Source organism: Pleurodeles waltl, chromosome 7 (genome assembly GCF_031143425.1).
Source record: "Pleurodeles waltl isolate 20211129_DDA chromosome 7, aPleWal1.hap1.20221129, whole genome shotgun sequence".
In the NCBI taxonomy this organism is placed as follows: domain Eukaryota; kingdom Metazoa; phylum Chordata; class Amphibia; order Caudata; family Salamandridae; genus Pleurodeles; species Pleurodeles waltl.
The window spans coordinates 1163388271-1163410997 of record NC_090446.1 but is presented as its reverse complement, the minus strand read 5'-3'; the positions used below and the strand labels follow the sequence as shown (position 1 = coordinate 1163410997).

The following is a 22727-nucleotide window of genomic DNA, read 5'->3' as shown; positions in this document are numbered from 1 at the left end:
CCCTAGGTTTGGTTCAGTGATTCACCGATAGGACTGTGTGTTGCTCAGATGTTAGGGCTGTGAGTTGCTCAGATGACTCAAAGATAATCTATGTACTTCTTCAGTGTTAACGATGTAGATTGGCACGTAGGGTCAGTGTTATGGCTAAAGACTAATAACATGGATCTTTAATAGTGCAACAGACTAATGTGGAGAGTCTGCCATAGGATTGTTGCTTGGTTTCATGGCAAAGGGTTAGGTTTATAGACTAGCATGTAGGGTTAGAGGAAGGCCCATTGGCTAATGGCTTGTATCATTGACAGAGCTGATGATAACAAGGTGACTCAGTGGCAGGGCTTTAGTCAGTCATGATGCTTTGTTTAGAAAGGTTCATGGCTACACTTTCTTAAATCTCTCATGTTTCATCTGTGTTTCATCTGTTTAAAGGCTGGCCTCCAGAAAATATTTACTCCTCTCTGCCTAATACTAGAGTTGTTCTTGGGTTCAGTGGACTTGGGTGACTGAGTAGTGGAAGCCACAGAAGTTGGAAGCAACTGGCTGTCAGCAAAGTATAGATTTCTTGTGCTTACATGAAACATGGCCTGTCAGAGGAAGACCCTTTGCTGCCCCAGCATGCCTGGGACACCTCATGACCAGTTCAATAAGACTACCTGGCATCGTGATATTGCCGAGTCTCTCTATGGGCCTCTCATCTCATTGGCTGAAGCAAAGATGCACATGTGGTGATAAGATGGGGGAATAGGAGGGCTTATTGGGACATCATGAGGTACAGCAAGAGGGTTTCTTGAGATAAGGTAGTGCTGCTGGGTAGGTATAGTCGGTAGCAGTGTTAGGAAAGGGTTTTGAGAGGTTATGTGTTTATAGTGAATTGTGGTTCTTCAGGGTGTAGGGAAAAGATGCATCTTCTCATGGCAGATATGTTAAGCAGCTGGTAGAGGAAAAACTCATCAGCAGTGATGAGGAAGCTGATTACAAGGTAGTGAGCAAGCTAATCCCGATAAAAGAGATTCCCCAGCAGGCAGTGAGGAGGAGCACCATCTGGGATGCTGGTGAGGAAGCTCGACAGGGGTTTCAAGGCTCATCGGAGGATGAAGAAGCTCATCAATTACAGCTGGAGGGTTGTCCAGATATATTGAAGAGGTTCATCGGTGGTAGTGAGGAGACTCATCAGAAGAAGGGAGTAGATTAATCTGTGGTGGCGAGGACATTCATCACTGATAGCAAGGAGGGAAGAGGCTCATCAATGGTAGTGAGCAGGCTCATCAGTGGTAGGGTTCAGTGACAGTGAGGAGGCTCATCAGTGGTAGCGATGACTGAGAATGCTCATCAGTGGCAGCGACGAGGCCCATCAATGGTTGTGAAGAAGCTCATCAGAATATAGTGAAGGGGTTCACCAATGTGGAGAGGAAGCGCTTCATTGGGAGGGAAAAGGCTCATCTGTGACAGTGAGGAGATCTGGGAGGACAGTAAGGAGGCTCATCATTGAAACAATGAGGCTCATGGGAATATTATGAAGGGGTTCATCAGGTGGGTGGGCTCCATTAAGGACCATGAATAGGTTATGTGGGTGTTGCGGTGATGTTCTTCAGGGAGGGTGAGAGGGTTCATCAGTGGTTGCAAGCGTTCTTATGGCGTTTGGTGTAGACAGGATCATTAGATGGTTAGGGTGAGTGTAGTAAAGAGACTCATCGGTGCTAGCTTCCTCACATTGCGCTCCAGGGTGCACCAGGCTTAGTCCAGAGTCCACAGAGGAGCACAGAATCTTGATGCAGTTATTAGCCTCGCCACTGAAATTGCTTTAAAGAGCAGCAAATTACTGGGCTGTTTTGGTGAGGACAAGACCTGCCCGCTGCAGAGACTGGATGCTTTTCCTTAAAGAGTACTGAATCAACTCTTCGGATCACTGTTCTCCTGGGTTCTTTTTTAAGTGAATGCCCCTTGGTGAAAAGCTGGCTTGGACTGAAGGGAAATGTATAAGCCTTCTTGTCCCTGCTGTGAATTACCTGTGCTTGGGATTCTCCTCCTATGACACCACAACAAAATAAACATCTACATTACCTCTTCACGGGCTCTAGTGACACCAGACCCAAGCCACTGGATGGAGTTAAAGAACACTTTACACCACGTTCAAGTTCAATGGATAGATAGAGGGCACTGGCTATGTACTTAATCTTGAGAACTATGGCTAAGTACTTGATACCCAGGAAAAAGATTCACAGGTGTTAGATCGGATGTAGCAATGAAAGCTGACAAGCTTAGGTAAGCTTAAAGGTGTTAACCAACACCCTGTACATGACATCAGAGCTATCGGAGTGCAGCAACACTAACCACAATGCACATTGGTGCATAGCGTAGATTGCACAGCATTTCATTAAACACTGAATCTCAAGAAGTTAGCAGTGTGCAACGAGAGGTGCCATTGAGGAGCACAAGCTCCACTGCTTATATAGTGCAGATTAGGTACAGAGGGGAATATAGCAATAGTGCTTGGAAAGGGAATGTCACGACTCTTGACCCATTTCATGCTTGTTGACCTGGGCTTCTTTCACCACTAGTCACATGTAGTTTGGTGGCCATTCTTTTGCCTTAATGGGATTAAAATGGGGACATGGTTTAAACTTTCTGCACCACCACTGTTAATGTGTTTCCTTTCCAAATAATTAACCTGGTCCTTATCTAGTATTTCATTGTGGATGTTATTGACGTGCAAAAAGGCAAGGAGGTTGAACTGAAGGTGCATTACAATTTTCAGTATTTGTATAAGCCATGTTAATTATTACTCATTTGTTGTTAAGTCTTGCATCTGAGTGCATGCACTGTCACTTGCTCTTCCTCTTGCACTTTTCTTGCCACCAGTGCATGCAATGCCCTCGCTGCAAAATTACAGGCTATGAAGGATGAACTTTCCTTCAAATGCAACCTTAAAACCTGGCTGTTTGAATCAGCGTATCAGTAAACTGTTGTTGGTCTCAGGTGGGTCAGAGAGTCTATTAACGCCTGGACACTCTGAGTAGCTGTGCGCTCTAAAAAACCTTTAAGTGATTGACTTGCGAGAAATAATCTATACAACAAGGGGGGGTGCACCTTCATTGTCACTTTATTTGCTGCCTTCTAATTGGCCAGCACGTGCTGGCTACACTTCCTCTTCTTTTGGCAGGAACATGGACAAAGTAATGATTCCTTCAGCTTGATTGCTGTCCTTCCTCTGATTGCTCTGTGCATGAGATACTACTTTTATTTTTTTCTTCTTACCTGTTGTCCTTGTTGAACCTCTTGCTATTTGGAGCTATGTTTTACTATACCACACACACTTCAAATAAGTCATTTTCTCCTTTGAATGGATGTTTATTGTGAGAACAGATGTTATCTGCTTTTATTTTGACAACAAAATTTATCTGCTTCCAAATGTAATTTGACTAAGACATGGACACAGTTGCTTTCTTTATAGTAATAGAATTCTTTGGCAAATGTCATATATTTTTTCATGCTTGGGGAGATTAACTGATTTGCTCAGAATGACCACAATGTTGTGCTAAGACCTAACAAGCATTGCAGAGCCAATAGGTCTCTCCTTTGAGACTATTGGCGTTGCCAGTGCCTTTTGTTCATGCTGTACAGCATGAGCATTGCTGACTTCAGCAACGATTTGTAGGGTAGCCATGCTGTGCAGAAATATGGCTGCTGTGCAGCAGGGCTAAAAATAATAACAAGCATAAGCAAAGCCAATAGGTCTTGCCCATGCAGGAGCTATTAGCTTTGCTAATGTGTTTTAGCTATGTTGTTCACCAGCGTGGCTGCTGTTCAGCATGGCTAAACGTTTGTGGCATCGAGGAGAGTGGCATGGAGGGTTGTAGAGTGGAATGGCGATGAGTGGAGTAGAGTGTTGTGGAGTGGCAGAGAGTGTCATGTATTGGAGTGGCATAGTGTGGAGTCGCGTAGAGTGGCATACACTGAAATGGCATGGAATAGAGTGGACTGGTGTAGAGTGCATTGGCATACAGTGTCACAGAGAGTAGTGACATAGAGTGTACTGGCATTGAATGCAGTGGCACTGAATTCAGCATTGTAGAATGCAGTAAGGCAGAGTGGTATGGCACAGAGTGGAGTGGCATGGCGTACGGTGCACTGACGGACATTGCAGTGGTATAGAGTGATGTAGAGTAAAGTGGTATAGAGTGGTGCAAAGAGGAGTTGCATAAATTTGAATGATGCAGAGGGCAGTGGTACAGAGTAGACTCGAGTGGGATATAGTGCTTTGGCATAGAGTAGTGTAGAGTAGCAAAGAGTGATACAGAGTAGAGTATAGTGCCATAGAACGTAGTGGTGCAGAGTGGAATAGTGCAGAGTACAGTGGAGTAGAGTTTAGTGGCAGAGAGTGCAGTGTTGCAGAGTAGAGTGCAGTTTTGTGGAGAAGAGTGGCATAGAGAGCGGTGATGCAGAGTAGAGTGCAGTTCCATAGAGTGCAGTGACATGGAGTGCAGTTGTGTACTGTGCAGTGGCATAGAGTGCAGTGTTTAAGAGTAAAGTGTCATAGAGCGCAGTGGCATAGAGTGGAGTGGTACAGATTGGAGTACAGTGGCTTAAAGTAGATCGTTTCAGAGTAGACTGAAGTGGCATAGAGTGGGGTGGTGCAGGGTAGAGTGTAGTTGCATAGCGTGGCAGAGAGTTTAATGGGGTGAAGTGGTGTACAGTGCAGTGGCATAGAGTGTAGTGCTGCAGAGCAGATTATAGATGCTTGGAGTATATTGGCAGAGAGTGCAGGGGCACAGAGTTGACTGTAACAGAGTAAAGGGCATTGGGGTAGAGTGTATTGGCATAGAGTGCAGTGGCATAGAGTGCAGTGTTACAGAGTGGCATAGAGTGTAGTAGCATAGAGTGAAGGTGTGTAGAGTAGATTGGTATCACCTAGACTGGAGTGATGTAGAGGGCAGTGGAGTAAAGTAGAGTGGTGAAGAGTGAATTGGCATAGAGTAGAGTTGTACAGGGTAGAGTAGCAAAGTGTAGTGTGGAGTAGAGTGCAGTGGTGTATAGTGGAATGGTGAAGATTGCAGTGGCATTGAGTGGTGCAGAGTAGAGAGAAGTATTTATGGTGTGATAGCACACAACCATTACAAACAACAGATTTTTAATTGAAAAGATCATTATATTTGCATAGACATAGAGGTTTACTAATAAAACTACTCAGTGCACAAACAAAAATGTGTGGAAATTGCATCAACAAGTTTAATAGTTCGTTTGATCATATTAAAGTATTTGTTTCCAACACACTTAGACATAACAAAAAATGTGCTTTGTTTGTGCACTCATTATTCTGATATATTCGGAAATACTTACAGAAAAACACTCTTTACTACACCCCAGTATCCAGCAAGCTTGCCACATAAATCCTCTCACTTTGAAGTCAGAGGAAAAAAATAAACAAGCACCCTTGGAAGACAGCGCTTGACATTTGACCTCAGTCTTTGAATGCACTCCAAATATGACAAGATAAGAACATGTTAACAGAAAGCAAGTTCGTGTAAGGATACAGAAAACACAGTTTAGGCAGTCGGAGGGACAAACTGAACCTGGAAAGTCTAAAGCAAATAAAGCCAGCACATGGAAAGCCACAAAGTGCGTGTTACAAACCCCAATGCCAATGGTAATCAAGCGTTCCTAAGTCAACGTTCCGAAAGTCCAAAAAATGTCTTTAGCAAGCCAGACACCTGCACTGACTGGTAGGCTGTGACCTAATAAACAAGCATTGGCAAAGCCAATAGGTTTTGCCTTTGTTTTTTCTTTTGCATTTTATCTTACTAATTGAATTATCAATATTAGAAAAAAGTTGTATTAATGTTTGTTTTTAATTTGATAAACCACTAATAGTTGTTTATGTATGCTGAATTAATATCCCATTGTTCCAAATTCATAATTTGTACCTTATTTCATATGGCATTGTATTAGAGTATAGTAATGGTAAGTTAGTAAAGTGCCAGTGCATCTGCTGCATTATTCAAATCATGCCCCTTTTAACTGAAAGGTAACCACAATTATGACTGCCTGTTTAGTAGTAAAATCTAGCAATATTTGGTGTTTAGAAAAGCTATGGTAACCTTTGACCCAGTGCCACTGCACCAGCTTCACCATTCAAATCATGACCTTGATGCCTGCTGTAGCAATAATCTGTGTTTAGTGGGGTTCTTACACCTTGTGGTAATGGAGTTATTTTACCTGCTGCATCATTAAAACCATGACCCTAGTGCCTGCAAGATAACTGCACTTGTAACTTCCTGTTTAGAAGTAAAATGTAGTAATAATTTGTGTTTAGTTGGGTTCCTTGAGTTTTTGGGCACGGTGCCACTGTATCTGCTTAACCGTTCACAGCATGACACTAATGCCTGCAACATAACTGCACTTGCGCCTGCCTGTTTGGTAGTAAAATATAGCAATATTTGGTGTTAAGAGGAGTTGGCAGAGCTTTTGTTCCCCGTGTCACTGCACCTCTTGGACCACTAAAATCATGACCCTGGTGTCTGCAAGAAACTGTGCTTATGACTGCCTGTTTAGTAGTACAATATAACAATATAGCAATATTTGGTGTCTAGAGTAAATATGATAGCTTTTGGGCCTGATGCCACTGCACCTGCTACACCATTCGAATCATGACCCTAGTGCCGGCAGGATAGCTGTACTTGTGGCTACCTGTTTAATAGTAAAATATTGCAATATTTGGTGTTTAGAGGGGTTCCTAGAGATTTTGGCCCCAGTGCCACTGTAATCCGCTGCACCACTAAAATCATGACCCTAGTGCCTGCAAGGTAACTGCAGTTGTGACTGCCTGTTTAGTAGTACAATTTAGCAATAATCTTTGTTTAGGGAGGTTCTGCTACCATGTGGCACCAGTGCAGCTGCACCATTAAATCCATGACCCTAGAGCTTGAAAGAGCACTGCACTTGCGACTGCCTATTTAGTAGTGAAACAAAGCAATATTTTTATTTAGAGGAGTTCTGACAACTTTTGCGCCTGGTGGTGAGTGACTGCTGGAGGAGCTGAGAGGTCTGAACGGGGAGTACCAGTTGAGGCGGTGGTTGAGGTAGTCAGGTCAGATGTTGTGGAGGGCTCTGTAGCCGTGTACAAGGAGTTTGAAGTTGATCCTCTTCTCGACGGTGAGCCAGTGGAGGTCTCTCAGGTGTCTTGTGATGTGTTCTCGGTGGATAATGTCCAGGACGAGTCTGGCAGCAGCGTTCTGGGTTTGTTGCAGCTTCCTCAGGTTCTTCTTGGAGGTTCCAGCATAGAGGGCATTGCCGTGTTCAAGTCTGCTCATGATCAAGACGTGTGTCACGGTCTTTCGGCAATCGGTTGGTATCCACCTTAAGATCTTCTGTAGGTGTTGGCGCACTTGTGACTGCATGTTTAGTGGTGAGATATAGCAATATTTGGTGTTTAGAGGGGTTCCGAGAGATTTGGTCCCAGTGTCACTGTAACTGCTGCACCACTAAAATCATGACCCTAGTGCTTGCAAGATAACTGCACTTGTGACTGCTTGTTTAGTAGTAAAATGTTGCAATATTTGGTGTTTAGAGGAGTTATGACAACTTTTAGCCCTGGTGCCACTGCACCTGCTGCACTATTCAAATCATGACTCTATTGCCTGCAAGGTAACTGCATTTGTGACTGCCTGTTTAGCAGTAAAATATAACAATATTTGGTGTTTAGAGGGGTTCCTATAGATTTTGGCCCCAGTGTCACTGTACCCGCTGCACCACTAAAATCATGACCCTAGTGCCTGCAAGGTAACTGCAGTTGTGACTGCCTGTTTTGTAGTACAATTTAGCAATGATCTTTGTTTAGAGGGGTTCTGACGCCTTGTGGCACCAGTGCAGCTGCACCTGCTGCACCATTAAATCCATGACCCTAGAGCCTGCAAGATAACTGCACTTGTGAATGCCTGTTTAGTAGTTAAATAAAGCAATGTTTGGTATTTAGAGGAGTTCTGACAACTTTTGGGCGTGGTACCACTGCACCTGCTGCACCATTCAAATCATGACCCTAGTGCCTGCAGGATAACTGCACTTGTGAATGCCGGTTTAGTAGTAAAATGTAGCAATAATCTGTGTCAAGTGGGGTTCTGACACCCTTTGACCCCAGTACCACTGCACCTGTTGCACCATTCAAATCATGACCCTGGTGCCTGCTAGATAACTGCACTTGTGACTGCCGGTTTAGTTGTAAAACAAAGCAATATCTGGTATTTAGCAGAGTTCTGACAGCCTTTGGCCCTGGAACCACTGCACCTGCTGCACCATTCAAATCATGACTCTGGTGCCTGCAAGATAACTGCACTTGTGACTTGCCTGTTAATAAGTTACTGAGAGTTTAACAGTTTGAAATAAAACATCACCCAATTATACAAATGACTTTTCTTTGAAAAGGAGTGAGTGGTAATTTGAGAAAAAAACACAAATCATTTTAATATTTACAAGTGTTATTCATCCGAAATGTAATTATTAAGTAATGAAACACACAACATAATCAGCCCACTCGCTGCTTGCTTTACATGTCATCAGAAATGCAATTAAATAATGAAAACCCCAACATGATGAGCCCACTCGATACTCTACTGCAAGATGGCTGATATGTTTACACACATTTCAACGTGAATTGACTTGCATTCAGTTCTTCTTTTCACATATACACACTAACAAGTAATCAATCACCAAAAACCAGAAGCCACGCTCCATGGCAAAAGCAGAACAAAAGAGCAGGAAGTGACCTGCTAGCCATTAAAAAGCAAGTGAATTAAAGCGATGCTGAAGTGACATTTGAATGAACAAACAGGAAGTTAGGTAAGTAAGGGGCGAAGTAGGGGCGGGTTTGAAGTCCATTTAAATATTTTTTTTAAGTAACATAAGACTTTGCAAGCACAGTGCAAGTGCTATGCAGGCGAAACCTAGAAAGGACTATGATGTATCCAGTGCTAATGCACTTTAAAAAACGTGCTGTAGCCCTGGCTGCATCACAGCACTTGTTAAAATTAGTTTTAGTCACAATGCAAATCATCTGCACTGCCGTACAGGAGGGCTATAAAGTATTGCCACAGCCAATATCTCAGTTAGGTGTGATCTATTAGCTTTACCAATGTTTCTATTCATTCTATTCATTTGGGTACTGCATCTCTACTACACATATTTGAGATAGCACCACCCACACCACCTTCCTAGACCAACTTTAAGTATATGACATTTCTTACATGTCAAAGCACATTTTGAATTTAGCCAATCAGACTATCACAGCTTCCTTCCCTTGTCTGTGCGTGTAACGGTGAGCCCACCAGTTGCACTAAAGAGCTCCAGGCCTTCTCCACCTTTTCCAGTTGTCAGTACTATATTTTATGAGATAAGGGAGACTGTAAGGAGTGAAGCACGTGAGTCAGAAAGCATTGGTCTAATTTTTTGAGAAGAAAGATTGGATTTCACTTGTTGATTGGCTGGGGCAATTAAGAGCATTTTGTGTGCTCCGGAATCAGTTCAGCTTAGGGGATTGCTATTGGACGGGTTCAAGCACTCTTACTAATTTGTGTCATTTGCAATAAGCATTGGCAAAGCCAATAAGTCTCACCTCTGAAAGACCTTAGCCAAACTTTTGGCATTGCAAGTGCCTGTTGCCAATGCTATACAGTAACGGTAAAAAAAGCAAAAGCCAGCTCCAGCATGTTGTATAGGCATGCATGTATGGTGACATATGTGTGGACATATATAATGACGTTGCTGCCTTTTTGTCTTTTGGCCCCAGCATGTCAACATGCAAGTGCATGCATACATCATCACATAGCGGGCATGTTCTTATCTTTAAATGTAGCATTCCAAGATTGTGGATGCAAATTGTGCAGCAGTAAATTTAATTAAAAAAATATAAAGTGTAAGAAACCACCTTTAGAGAAGTAATGACCCGGTAGCAAACTAGAGCTGCCTGGTCTCTGCCTGGAGCTGCCTTGTATGTGGAAGCGCAGGTGAGCAATAGAGGAGAAGGCGGCTTGGGGGGATGCTGGGGAGCAAGTCAGTATCAGCGAGCAAAGAAGAGATTGAAAAACAGAGGAGCCAGGGTTTATGGAGTATAAAGAAAAGCTGAACCAGACAGGAGGGGGTGAGAAAAGCAACACGTGAGCTGGGTTGGGAGGGCACCATGGACAGCATAGAAGCAAGGATGTGTAGGAAGCAGCAAACCGGACAGAGCAAGAAAACATATGGAACCCCTTATGTAATGCTAAGAGCAAAAGAGAAAAGTAGTCGCTTAAATGTAAGCAGTAAAAGCACGCAAGTTACCAAACAAAAAGAAGGTAAGGAGGCTGTGCTGTAAGGGAGGGACAAATGGAAAAACAGCCATCATACAAGAAGCAAGCAAATGAGATGACAACGCAACCAATGATAAGCACTGGGCTGTCCCAAAGCCTCTCTGAGTATTTTCTTGTTGCCAATGATGTTCAACATTTGTAGCAACTTTTATTTCTTTGCCAATTCTAAATACTATTGGCAAGATGCATTGGCAAAATGTTGTCTAACATCGTTCAAAGACAAGCTATTGGTTTTGCCACTGATCGTTTCACAGCGAGGAAAGGAGGTTATTAGAGCTCATCTGACATAAGCGACCTTCGCTTCTCCAGCGAGATGAAATGCCTTGCTCACGGGAGCCATGGGGGTCGCTCAGATATTCTTCTGAACACCACGTCTCCCTTTCTAGGCTGTATATTATTCGGATTATGGTCAGGGTTGGAAGCTAGGAACAGAGTGAGACCTCCAGATATCGCCTTATCCTCCAGACCACACATAATAACTCCGCCATCTCCTCTTTCACTTTACAACTTTATGCCTCCTTAGAGGTGCTCCTTAAAGGCTTGTGCTCCCCCGTCGCTCCCCAGTCTTTTCACGGGATGGGAATCTTGAGTATTGTATATGCCATCACACAACAGTCACCGGGCCCAGAGAGAAAGTATCATGCTGCTTCCAGTGAGAGGACCACCCCTGGATGAGTGCCTCTCAGATCGGCAGCGGTAGGTGTATGTGGATTCCTGACTCCTTTCATATAATTCTCTCTTGCCTTTGTAAGACGGAAGTAATTTAACGCACAATAAAACTCAATACTCCACAGTAGAAAAGGAATCCTTTGCACCGAGTCTCTGGTGTGGAGCTACTACTTCCTGCTAAGTCTGCAAACTTTTCCTCCTCTCCATCACCTCCCTTTGTCCCAACTGTATCCTACTGTGGGCCTATACACATGTGCAGCGCTCCTTCTCTTTAGTCTGGATGGCAGTAGCATCGGTTATCTCACTAATAGTTCTTCTCTGAGGGAGGCTTTGCTCCAGCCTCCTGCACTTCGGTCCCATTTGGTGGGAAGAATTGCTAGCTACAGGTGCATCTGGCAGGTGCCCCGCTTCCTAGGGGTAGCTGCAGAGCAGAGGCAGCAGCTGTCGTGCAGCTTTCTTAAGTGCCTGTTTCAGGCACACTCCATTGGCTGGGGAGTGGGTCCCACAGATCCAGGCAGGAACTCTTGGACTGTCTGGTGAGCTGGTGATTCAGCTGACCTATCCTCCCAGGGGTTGAGTCAGTGATGCAGTCCACTTCTGTTCACAGGTCCGGGGATGACAGTTTAGTTGCCTCAATGAGCTTCAGCTCAGTAGTGCTGGCGTAGGCAAACCTGGCACACTTCCAGTCAGTGCCTCGGCCAAGTCACTTGGGCACACAGTAGGCATATGCCTTGAGTAAGCAGCTTAACTTCTATTGGCGTAGTCCCCTCACACATATGCTGGGCAAGTGCTATTGTACTAACTACTATAAAAGTCCCTTTGGGCACACTTGGGCAGTACCGCAGGCTTAAAACAAGGCTTTTCTTCAGTAGGCACACTTGGGAAAGTGCCACGGAATGCAGCAGCAAAGACCTTTCAGGCACATGGGACAATTGTCATTGATTGGGAATGATGTCTTCTAAACCAGTGCAGACCTCTCAGGCACACTTGAGCAATTGCTATGGCTGTGACTGCAGAGTCAACAAGGTAATCTGCTGAGGCAATCTTCAGCAGTGCTGCAAATCCTCCGCTTTAGCAATTGTGGCCAGCGCCGAGCGAGTCATGCTTTCAGAACTCTGTGTTAGATAGACCCACTGCAGTGGAGTCAAACGCCATTGGCCATACCAGCTTTTAGCTCCTTCTACAGGATAGGCTTACTTCTTCCCTCTTCTTCCAGGCAGGACACTCCAGCCATTCCAGGACAGGGAAACAGCTCTTCCTCAAAGTCAGACTGTAGGTGAGGCCCCTTCACGTCTTGGGAAACTGCCTGTCAGGCAGACATTAGCTCTGGTTGCACAACAGCCCTCTGTATACTTCATAGAGTACCCCTTACCTGATCAGAGAGAAGTTGGAAATGGAACACTAAAAGGGACAACAGCTCCCGCTCATATGCCAGTACAGAAGACAGATATATATTCTCTGTCTGCCTTTTCAGAGCCAGGTTGGGTCAGTTCTTCTTTCATGTGTCCTTTGGCTATCTCCCACACTCTGTTTGTTTAGGGTAATGCTCCTTGCAGAAGGCTTGCCTCCTTGTGGGAGCATCTATTACACAGGCACAAAGAGGTGTAAGTATTCTGCATGTGACTATCAATGGCTACACCTAACTGTGATTAGGAAGAGAGACAAAAGTCTGACCACTTTCTAAAGACCCTTCATGCTTTGATAACAGGAACTGCATTCCAACCCTTCACCCCACCAGCCACCAAATGGCAATCCTAAAGGGAATAAATCATTGAATTTCTAAGGGTATCTTGTCCCCTTGTTTCACAGGTCAGTATTTGGGTTCCCTCCATCCAAAAAGTCAGCAATACACTTCTACTGTCTGGTAAAGTAACCTTACCTCCATCTTGTGCACATGAACAGGCCTGGGGCTTCCAAATTGGAACCTGCAGGCCTCCTTCACTCTGGCTTACTCATATACTGATGATGCATCCAACACGTAGACACACATATAGATACATACATACATGGGCTTGGCTTAGTAGGGCAAAGATCTGGGTTCAACTGTTCCAGCTGAACTTTAAAGGCTTGTAGGATACTACTCTAGTAACACAAATAAGAAAGGTGTGATCACACTAAGATTGCTAAAAGCATGGTATGCCGCCACCATTGTGCTACATGTTTGAATCTGTGACCCGGAGAGCATCCTTCCATCACAAAAGAAAGTGCGCAAGATGTCAGTCTACTTCCCGGACAGGTACAGGGCTGGGCTCATATCAAGGGATAGGTCTAAGCCTTGGCACACATCCTAGATTTGCTTGAAGCTGTGCTAGAGTTCCAACAACCAGGGTACTGTTTATTGGGCAAGGGACGTGACTGTACACTGTTGCCAGCACATAATATACATACATAGAGGAACTTTTGGCCAGCAGGCTTCATCCACTGCTCTGTTCAGTTGTCATTCATCTTTGTCTTCTGCCCAGCACATGGCAGCCTGGCAGTCCACTTTACCCATTGGCTCCCTTCACTGCGAGTGCCTGCCACAATGCTTGTGAACATTGTTCACATCCACACAAGTCCCTTTCTCTTCAGTGCCAAAACTGTTTCAATGTATGTTTTTTTTTTAATGTTATTTATATAAGTTATCTTTTAAATAGCTTCTGTTTAGTTTGTTGGCAATTCAGGTGCGCAGTTAGAGGATGATTTATTTCCTGTTTCCTTTTTAAAGATACTGTTATAAAGTGTTTAAGTGACATTGTTACATTGCAGCTGCCTGCAATTTGAGTGCTTTGTTGTGTGATTAACTCCTGTTGCTGTCATAAAAAGTCATAATGAAATGCAGGGCACAAGCAAAAGGCTTGTTTATTTAGGAAAAACACTAGTTAAAACCAGACACATCAATGAATGATTATTAAATTTAACATTGTATTGCATGCATATGGTGGCCTCATTTAAGTGCTGATTTCTTTTTTCTTTTGTGGCATATGCTTGCAGTAAAACATGCACCAACATATCTTGTCCGGATATGTTCGCTTTGCCACAGCTCGCAAGGTCTGGGTTTCGACAGAACAGTTGTCAGACTGTTGCTTACATTGTACATAGAGTGGGCTTTCTTTAACCAGTCTCTTTCAGCCATTGGCTTGAGACTTCGTCAGTCACGTCTTGGCTCAGTCCAGTGGGGTTTTGCCATCTCAACTAATGCAATTGACTTGCGGCATCACTGGAAAACTTGCACTCAATTGCGTGAGAGACTCCTTTACAAATACAGCCCCCCTCGCTGCACCTGCCACACTCAAATGTTTGAATGCTTCGTGCGTAAATACAATAAACCTAGACCGATTGGCTTTGCCAGTGTGTATTTTGAGTGGAGTGGAGCGCCGAGGAACCAAACTTTTGCTTGGAGCACCTAGAGGCCGTCCACCATGGTCCGTAATGAAGGTTTTGGGACAGCTCCCGCAACGATGTATTCAGGGCGTGGAAGTGTTTATTGAACACACACACCGGTGTAGGGAAGCGCACAGGCACACTGTTGTGTGAGGTTCAGGATGTACTTGTGGTCACCTCCTCTGCCTATGAGCCGGACAGGGCGGCCAGCACACGCCTCCTTTTCTGGCCTGTCCCTAGTCAGCCACACGAGCCAGCCCTCACCTTCATTGATTTTCCCACATTTGTGGCGAGGCAGAGGAAGGCAGCTGAACATCCTGTCCTGCTGCACAGAGAGCCCGGCAATGTGACGTCTCGGAACGGAAGCGCCACAGCTGACTCACCCTGCCCTGGGCGAAGAGGGGCCCGCTGTGCCAAGCTGCAGGGGGGGCAGGATGCTGTCCGATCAAGGGATGGGCGCCCCTCCACCTGGTCCTTATATAGATATCCAGTGACTTCATCATAAACGTCAATAAATATACAACCAGGTGGGATCATGGGCTTTAAATGAGCTCGTGTTCGGGAGCACGTGGTCTGAGGCGGACCAGACTACAAGGCCCTCGGGAAACAATAACGACGGGCACATAAAACCTGCCAGGGCGGGGTAATAGTGTATTTTTATACGTCATCGCGTACTTCTGCCGTTCACAGCACAATAATATATATCTCTTAACTGTAATATAACTACTTAACTATAATATATATATATATATATATATATATATATATATATATATATATATATATATATATATATATATAAAACATATATAACTATAATAGATGTTAGTATAGCCTAATGTATGGTACTCAGTTTACCGATGAACCTGCCTTGCATGGATTTGAAGTTATGCCCTCCCATCATCACCAGTGTTTCCCAGCGGTGAATGAACGTTCAACTCCCCGAGCTGTCCTTCCACTTTCAGAAAGACGGCTAAATAGTGATGGTTCCACATACCTGAGCCGACCCCTTTCAAACATCATTTTTAGCTCATCTGTGCCATTACAGAAGGTGACAACCATATGTAACTCAGCCATGTCTTCACCTCAAAGGCCATGTTTCAAGCCCCCGTCCCCTCTCACTGAAACATATTTTGTATTGTTTGGGCTTGGTGGACAGATACCTCTTGTAAGTAGGCCTTTCAGAACCACCTCTTGCTGCTGAGATCCAGATACATACATATTAGAAACTTACCTTCAAGGATCAGTCCAGTTTTACTCCCTACCCCTTCATCTTGAGGATGTCCTTGGAAACTCCTTAAGACCCATCTCTTGCATTCAGACTGGATGTATGAGGCTTACTGTGTTATTTCCTCTCTAGTGTCCGCTCTCATGTACTCCCACACTGCAGGAGCTCCCTGAAGGAACCGCCTGGTTGTTGCAGCACGTTACCAAGGCGATAAGTACCCCAGCAACAAATACATCACTGAGGTGCAGCTTGCCTCCTTAGGCTCTGGGACCGGCAGAGGGTGTAACACTTGAGCTGTGTTTCTACAAATCTATCACCTTTGGGTTTTGGAAGGGGTTGGGAAAGAGTCAGTCACATGGAAGTCTGTGCCACTGGAAAGCATAAAGGTTTGGGGCAGCAGCTTCATGGGGCTCATAAAGTGAACTTTATCGAATTTGGTATCAAACACCAAGAGACAATTCATGTTGAGCTGGGTCTGCTTTAATAATCATTTTTCTTATTCACAATAAAAATTGCGATTGATGGAAACAGTTGAATTCGTAGGAGACTGGTAACATGTAAATACTTCTTTCTGTGCCTACAGAAGCAGGCGGGGGGAGGGGGACACCTACTGGTGAAACTGAGATTTAAACTGCCGCCCTGATGCTGTCCAGGAGGGCCTAACGATCTGGGATTCCTTCTGTTCCTGTCCTAGAAGGACCTTGTAGGTCTTGCTGGACAGATTCTTTTCAGTGGGACAAGATGGATCTGTATGTGGACGGCTGCCTGGAAATAACTCAGATGCGTAAAAACAACAGAATGGAATACTGCCCAGAAGGATTGCTGGTGTTTAAAACTGATTCAAACATGTCCATCCATCACTTCTTTGCGTCCCACATTATTATGACAGCCATCTCAGACAGATATTGTGTTTACAGACAGAGCAGCCCTCTGTTACCACTCCTTCACGAAGTCCACCGTTGACTTTGATGCTTTTAGCGGTGGGTGCGTCATGCTGGGCATGCTTCCCTCTGGGAGCTGGAGGCTGTTGGTCACTATCTTTTTACTTGAAAGTCATTGTGGTTTTGCCACCTTCTCCATGAGGCATCCAGCACAGCTCTGGTATTCCGTATATCTGGGATTACGGAGCTCACAAGAAGTACCAAATATAATGATGAATTATCACAACTATTATGCACAGAGTTCTGGGAGTGTATGAACCCCTTACAATCTCCCTTGTACAATAAACAATGCATCAACGTGTATGGGGAATGCTAAGAACGGGCTACTCTGGCCAGTTCCACAGGTAAGTAGGTCACCAACTTGGTGATCTAATTGTTGGCATGGAATGTGGTAGTGATGGCCGAGTGTTCAGATAAGGGTGGCGGAGTTCCCCTTACGTACTAGGTTTTCTCACACAAATTATAGTGTCATGCTTCATCGTTTGACCACCTACCCCCACCCAGGTAAGATGATACCACCTGGGCAGACTCAACCTCGTAGTTAAAAGAACTCTAAGGGAGTGCTGAAATGTATCTTTCTGGATAAACTGGGGATCCATTTGAAGGGAATAAATGCTAAAATTACCTCACAAATCACCTGTATAATTAGAATCCTTTAATACCGGTGTTTGTCTATGTTGTGTTGTTACTTATAAATATGATTCTTAATACATGTGATATATTTGTTGTTTGTTCTAATTGTGATATATAGTAAAGGTTGAGTTTTTATTCTATTTGTATTGTATAATCATGGTGCTTTTTTTTATACTAGACAGGAGAGTTGCTATTGTTGTAAACAACAATTATTACAATGCGCTTGCAGAAGCACATTCACTGCACCCACACTACTGAAGTGCTGGTCCAACAATCAGAAGAGACTGCAGTCTGTCACGGATAGTCTGCGAGAAGGACCCCGAACTGCCACAGCGCTTCGAGGCCATCCCTAGACAGATCTCCACGATACAAAACATACAAATTCCATTAGTCCTTTTCCACCGCGTGCCGACCATTGTAAACTGAGAAACCGCATAGAAATAATCGTCTTCGTTGGAAAGCGCACGTGTGTGGAGTGCAGCTGTTTCTACAGCAGTCAGTGGTCTGAGCACGTGGCACGTATGGCACGTGCAATCGCGAGGTGCGACAAGGAAGGCCACCTCCGGCGTGCTCCAGCCGCTGTACGTCCGTGTGTGACTTTGTATCAAGGAAGAAAATGTACATTATTTTAGATTTTATCTGCTCGTTAAATGCCATGTGCAATTGTCCGAACGCTGTGCCCTTGCCATGAAGAGAAGGTCAGTTTGAGCGTGATACTTGCTGATAGGATGTAGAAGTGAAGGAGGGGGCGAGGAGAACCGATCACCGCGGGTCCCGTAATCGGGGAGAGTGAAACATGAAGAACGCGAAAACGGAGGGAAAGTATCGGGGGCTGGAGAAGTAGACAAAATGAGAAAGAATTGGGGCATTAATGTCCCGGATGGTTACACGTTGTGCTGTGGCGTAGCGATAACATGTCCTGTTTCAAAGCTGCAGCCAGTGGCCTCCTAGCGGGCACACTCATATTTCCGGGGTAGGGTGTGCCTGGCGTCCCCCACCCAGCTATCCTGGAAGATGGGCTGGGTGGGCGGGCAGTTCTTAAACCTTAATGCGTCTCATGGCACAGCCACGTAGCGCTTCGCGGCCTCCTTGGGGGTATGAAGCGCTGTTAATTTCTACAGTAGACTGCAGTGGAGGGACGTAAAAGTGATGCTCTAACTGCACCCACGGGCCACGGGGTTGCCCAGCCAGAGTGTGACTGCCAGGACGGGGTTAATGTGAGTAGAGACAGCCTGCTGGTTGCACTTTGGGTTTAAAGAATGAGGCGCTGTGCAGGCTTTAAGGCTGCGCCCCGTGTCCTCTGCTGGGGGGTGATATAGATAGGGGAAGCGTGGACCCCAGAGGATTACGGCCAACTGTCTCAAATGTGGCAGAGGCCGCGACGCCTGCTGGAGCACCAGAGGGGCCGCCATCTTTTCCATAGACAACTGGTGACTGAAGGTGCCACGAGGCAGCCGAGCGCTGCAGTGCTGTGCATTGTTACACTCTGTAGTCAGCTGAGCTGTCACAAGGAAACTGCCGAGGTGATATCTTTAGACAGCTGAGCTGTCACTGTGAGGAATGCAGAGATGCTGCCTTTAGACATCTGCGCTGTCGCGGATTGACTGCAGGGATGCTGTATGGAAACATCCGCCTTGCTCCAGGAGGAGACAGCAAGGGCGCCTTCTCCAGACACGAAGGCACGGAGATGTCTATGTGTTCTCTGTAGACAGCTGGGACTGCTCCGAAGAGATGTGCCGTCATAAGTGGGGGTACAGCCGTCTGAGATGTCACAGGCGGACTGTGCAGAAGAGCTGTCGCAACAGTCTATAGACGGCTGAGTTGTCAAAGGACACCGCAGAGTGTTGTCTGCTCATAGCTGAGCTGTCACAGCACTAATGAAAAGGGGTGCTGTCACAGTCTTTAAGTGGCACTGCCCATGACACCTATCACGTTCTCTAAGTAGCACAGTCTGTTGGCAGCTGTAGCGCTTACTATCCACGGGCAGCTGTCAGTAACTGTAAGTAGCACTCCAATGGCAGCTGCCACGTTTTGTCAGTAAGACACTCCTCGGGTACTGTCGCATTGTCTAACCGCACCCTCTATGGGGCATTGTGTGAGCAGCGCCCTTTATTGACAGCTGTCACATTCTGTAAGGAGCACTCTCAATTAGTAGCTGCTATGCTCTGTAAGGTACTGTCTCGGTACCGAGCTGTCACGTTCTGTAAGTAGCGCTGTTTACAATTGTCACATTCTGTAAGAAGCAGTCCTTAAAGACAACTTTCCCTTTCAATAGGTAGCGCCCTCCATGGGCAGCTGTCGGATTGCTAAAGAGCGCCCTTTGTTGACAGCTGTCTCATTCTGTAAGTAGAACTGTCTATGGAGATCTGTCAAATTTTGTAGGCAGCGCTGAGTACTGATATCACGTTGTGCTATTAGTTCTTTACCCGGTCAGCTGTCTACTTCTGCATGTAGCACTCTTTATAGACAGCCGTCATATTCTTTACCTAGCCCTTTCAGTGACGGTCTCTTGCATTCTGTAAATGACACTGTCTAGGCAGCAGTCAGATTCTGCACTTGATCTAGGCGGCAGTCACGTTTTATAAATCATTCTGCCTAGGCGGCAGTTGGGTTCGGTAAGTCGCACATCCTATAGGCAGCTGTCACTTTTAAGTAAGATTCACTTTCTGAACACAGACGTTGCATTGTGTAACTGGCATCCTTCGTGGAGAGCTGTCACATGCGGCGCACAGCGCTCTCCGTGGTTCGTGATCCCGTTCTGCAAGTAGAACTCTCCACGGGCAGCGCTCAGTGTGTAAACAGCTCTCACCGTGGACACTTGTCACACTGTGTATGGCGCACTCTCCACGGGCAGCGCTCAGTGTGTAAATAGCCGCCTTCATGGGCAGCCGTCCATGTGTATGTAGCTTTCTCTTTGGACAGTCGTCACACTGGTTAGTGGCACTCTCGGTGGGTGGATCTCATAGTGTGTAAGTACTAGCACTCTCGGTGGGTGGATGTCACAGTTTGTAATGAGCACTCTGAGCAGTCGTCGGAGTGTGTAAATATCACTCTCGGTGGGTGTCACAGTGTGTAAGTAGCACTCTCGGTGGGAGGCTGTCACTGTGTGTAACTAGCACTCTTGGTGGGTGGGTGTGGCAGTGAGTAAGTGGCACTCTCGGTGGGTGGGTGTGGCAGTGTGTAAGAAGTACTCTTGGGGGGTGGGTGTCACAGTGTGCAAGTAGCACTCGCGGTGGGTGGGGGTGTCTGAGTAAGCGACACTCTCTGCGGGTGTGTGTCACAGTGTGTAAGAAGTACTTTTGCTGGGTGGGTGTCACAATGAATAAGTGGCATTCTCGGTGGGTGTCACAGTGAGGAAGTGGCATTCGGTGGGTGGGTGTGACATTTTTTAAGACGTACTCTTGCTGGATGGGTGTCACAATGTGTAAGTGGCACTCTCGATTGGTGGTGTCACAGTGAGTAAGTGGCATTCTGTGCGTGGGTGTGACAGTGTGTAAGAAGTACTCTTGCTGGGAGGGTGTCACAGTGAGTAAGTGGTACTGTTGTGGGTGCACAGGACCCTCCCACTATTTTCAAACGGTGGATGCCGTCCACCCAGCAAGAAGTGGGCCCCACTGAAATATGCTGAACCTGTCCCGGTGTAATTTTCAGACACTAGGACACATTCAGCAATGCTTGCTTGTTGTCTACTTTCTGTTGTCTGCTTTTGTTTCGAGCAGCAAGGTTCAGACAGCGAGGGAGGCTTTCATGTTTCAAACTCCAGGTGGGTCAGTAACTAAGGACAAATTTAAGGGGCCACCAACCCTCCTTTGTTCCACTATCCTTACTGGGAAACATCAGGAGCCTCCCACCTAGATTGAAATGCAAGGGAAGGGAAGGAAAAAAAAAGACACACAACTTGTTATTATCACTCCATAAATACTTGAGAGGCAGGCTTTGTAGGTTGTTCAATTTATGTATATGAGATATGCATGCAATATAAGAATGTCAGATGTGTTGGTCTGTCCCAGTCTTTTCACAAATAATTTAAGTACCACTATTTTGTTTTATTTGTTTTATAGCTCTACTCATCCCAACGCAGGGTGTCAAGGTGCTTTACATCACAAGTATATAAAATACATTGACAATAAATCCTATAAATGTGTAAATCAAACATAAATTATGAAAAACAGTAGAGAGAACTCTGGGTAGTTCCCAAGTTTAGGTGGAGGGCAGCTCAAGCAAGCAGCACCCTATAAAACCAGGGACACTCTAGATTTGCTCACCTCAAATGTCTGGTTTATAGCAAAGTTTTTAAGCATAGGATTGGCACAGTGCCATCCACGCCGAGCTAGAAAGCGACAAAGTATTTTGCTATTTGTACAGTAAAAATCTTTATGCATAGGATTGGTCAAGTGCCATCCTTGCTGAGCTGTAAAATTACAAAAGCTTTTCAATCCTATGCCTAAAAACCTTGCCAAAAAAAAATCCTAGAAAAAACAGACATTTGATATGAGCAAATCTAGAGTGTCGCTTGTGTTGCAGGGTGCTCCTTATTGGGGCTGCTTTCCACCTAAACTTGAGAACTACCAAGAGTTCTCTCTTCTGTTTTGCAAATGTGCAAATCAATGTACAAAATGTGTTACATAAGACAGTGAGAGTTACAAGGTGTAGGAGTCGCATGCCCTTCATAGCTCACTGTGCTATATTAGATGGATTTCAGTTTATGACCTGCCAGTAACAAAAGGAGCTCTGTGTTAAAAGCAGTAACTAACTTACTTGGCTACATAAAATAAAGATCTGTCATCTGCATGTTAGATGATGTGCTTTGCAGGAGACACATTAACCCTCTATGCTACTTTGATTCGAAACTGGGAGGAGAGAAAACGGAGATCGTTCCAGCAAATGCATTACCTTTCAGAGTGATCTCACTATTTGTGTTGTTCCCTGGGATTTACTGGGCATACAGAGATCTCTGCAGCAGGTACCTTAACCCCATATGATATTTTAAAATGCATTCTCACTGAGTGGATGTTACACGGTGCAGGTATCTTTCTCAGGACTGATAGCCGCGCTTCTGCCTTGTTACTCATATAATGCAACATTTTACTGGGACAGAAAAAGTCATGGCAATTCCAACCACTGGACTCCAAACTCCCTGTTGGAAGTGGCTCACACCAAAGCTGGATTCAGTTTCAACATTACCGCACTCCGATCTCACCCTTAGTACTGCACTCTGATCTCACTCCTAGTACTGCACTCTGATCTCACTGTTAGTACTGTGCTCTGATCTCACTTTTAATAGTGGGCTCTGGTTGCACTCTTAATACTGCACACTGATCTCACCGTTAGCACTGCTCTCTAATCTCACTTATTAGTGCACTCTGTTCTCTCTCTTTGTACTGCACTCTGATCTTACACTTATTACTACTCTCTCATCTTACTCCTAATACTGCACTGGGCACGATGATGTCAGGCCGTCCCATAGGCGACACCGCCGGGTAGTCCTTGGCATTATAGCCTGCAGGATATTGCATTTTGGGATTTGTAGTTTGGTTTTAGTATCGTAATGTGAGTTTGCTG

General features: G+C 45.2%; 1 protein-coding gene across 3 annotated transcripts in view; it reads left to right on the top strand.

Moving 5' to 3' along the window:
- Nucleotides 1–22727, top strand: part of SEPTIN9 (septin 9) — a 629083-nt gene that overhangs the window by 453555 nt on the left and 152801 nt on the right. The gene's annotated exons all lie outside the window — the stretch shown is intronic.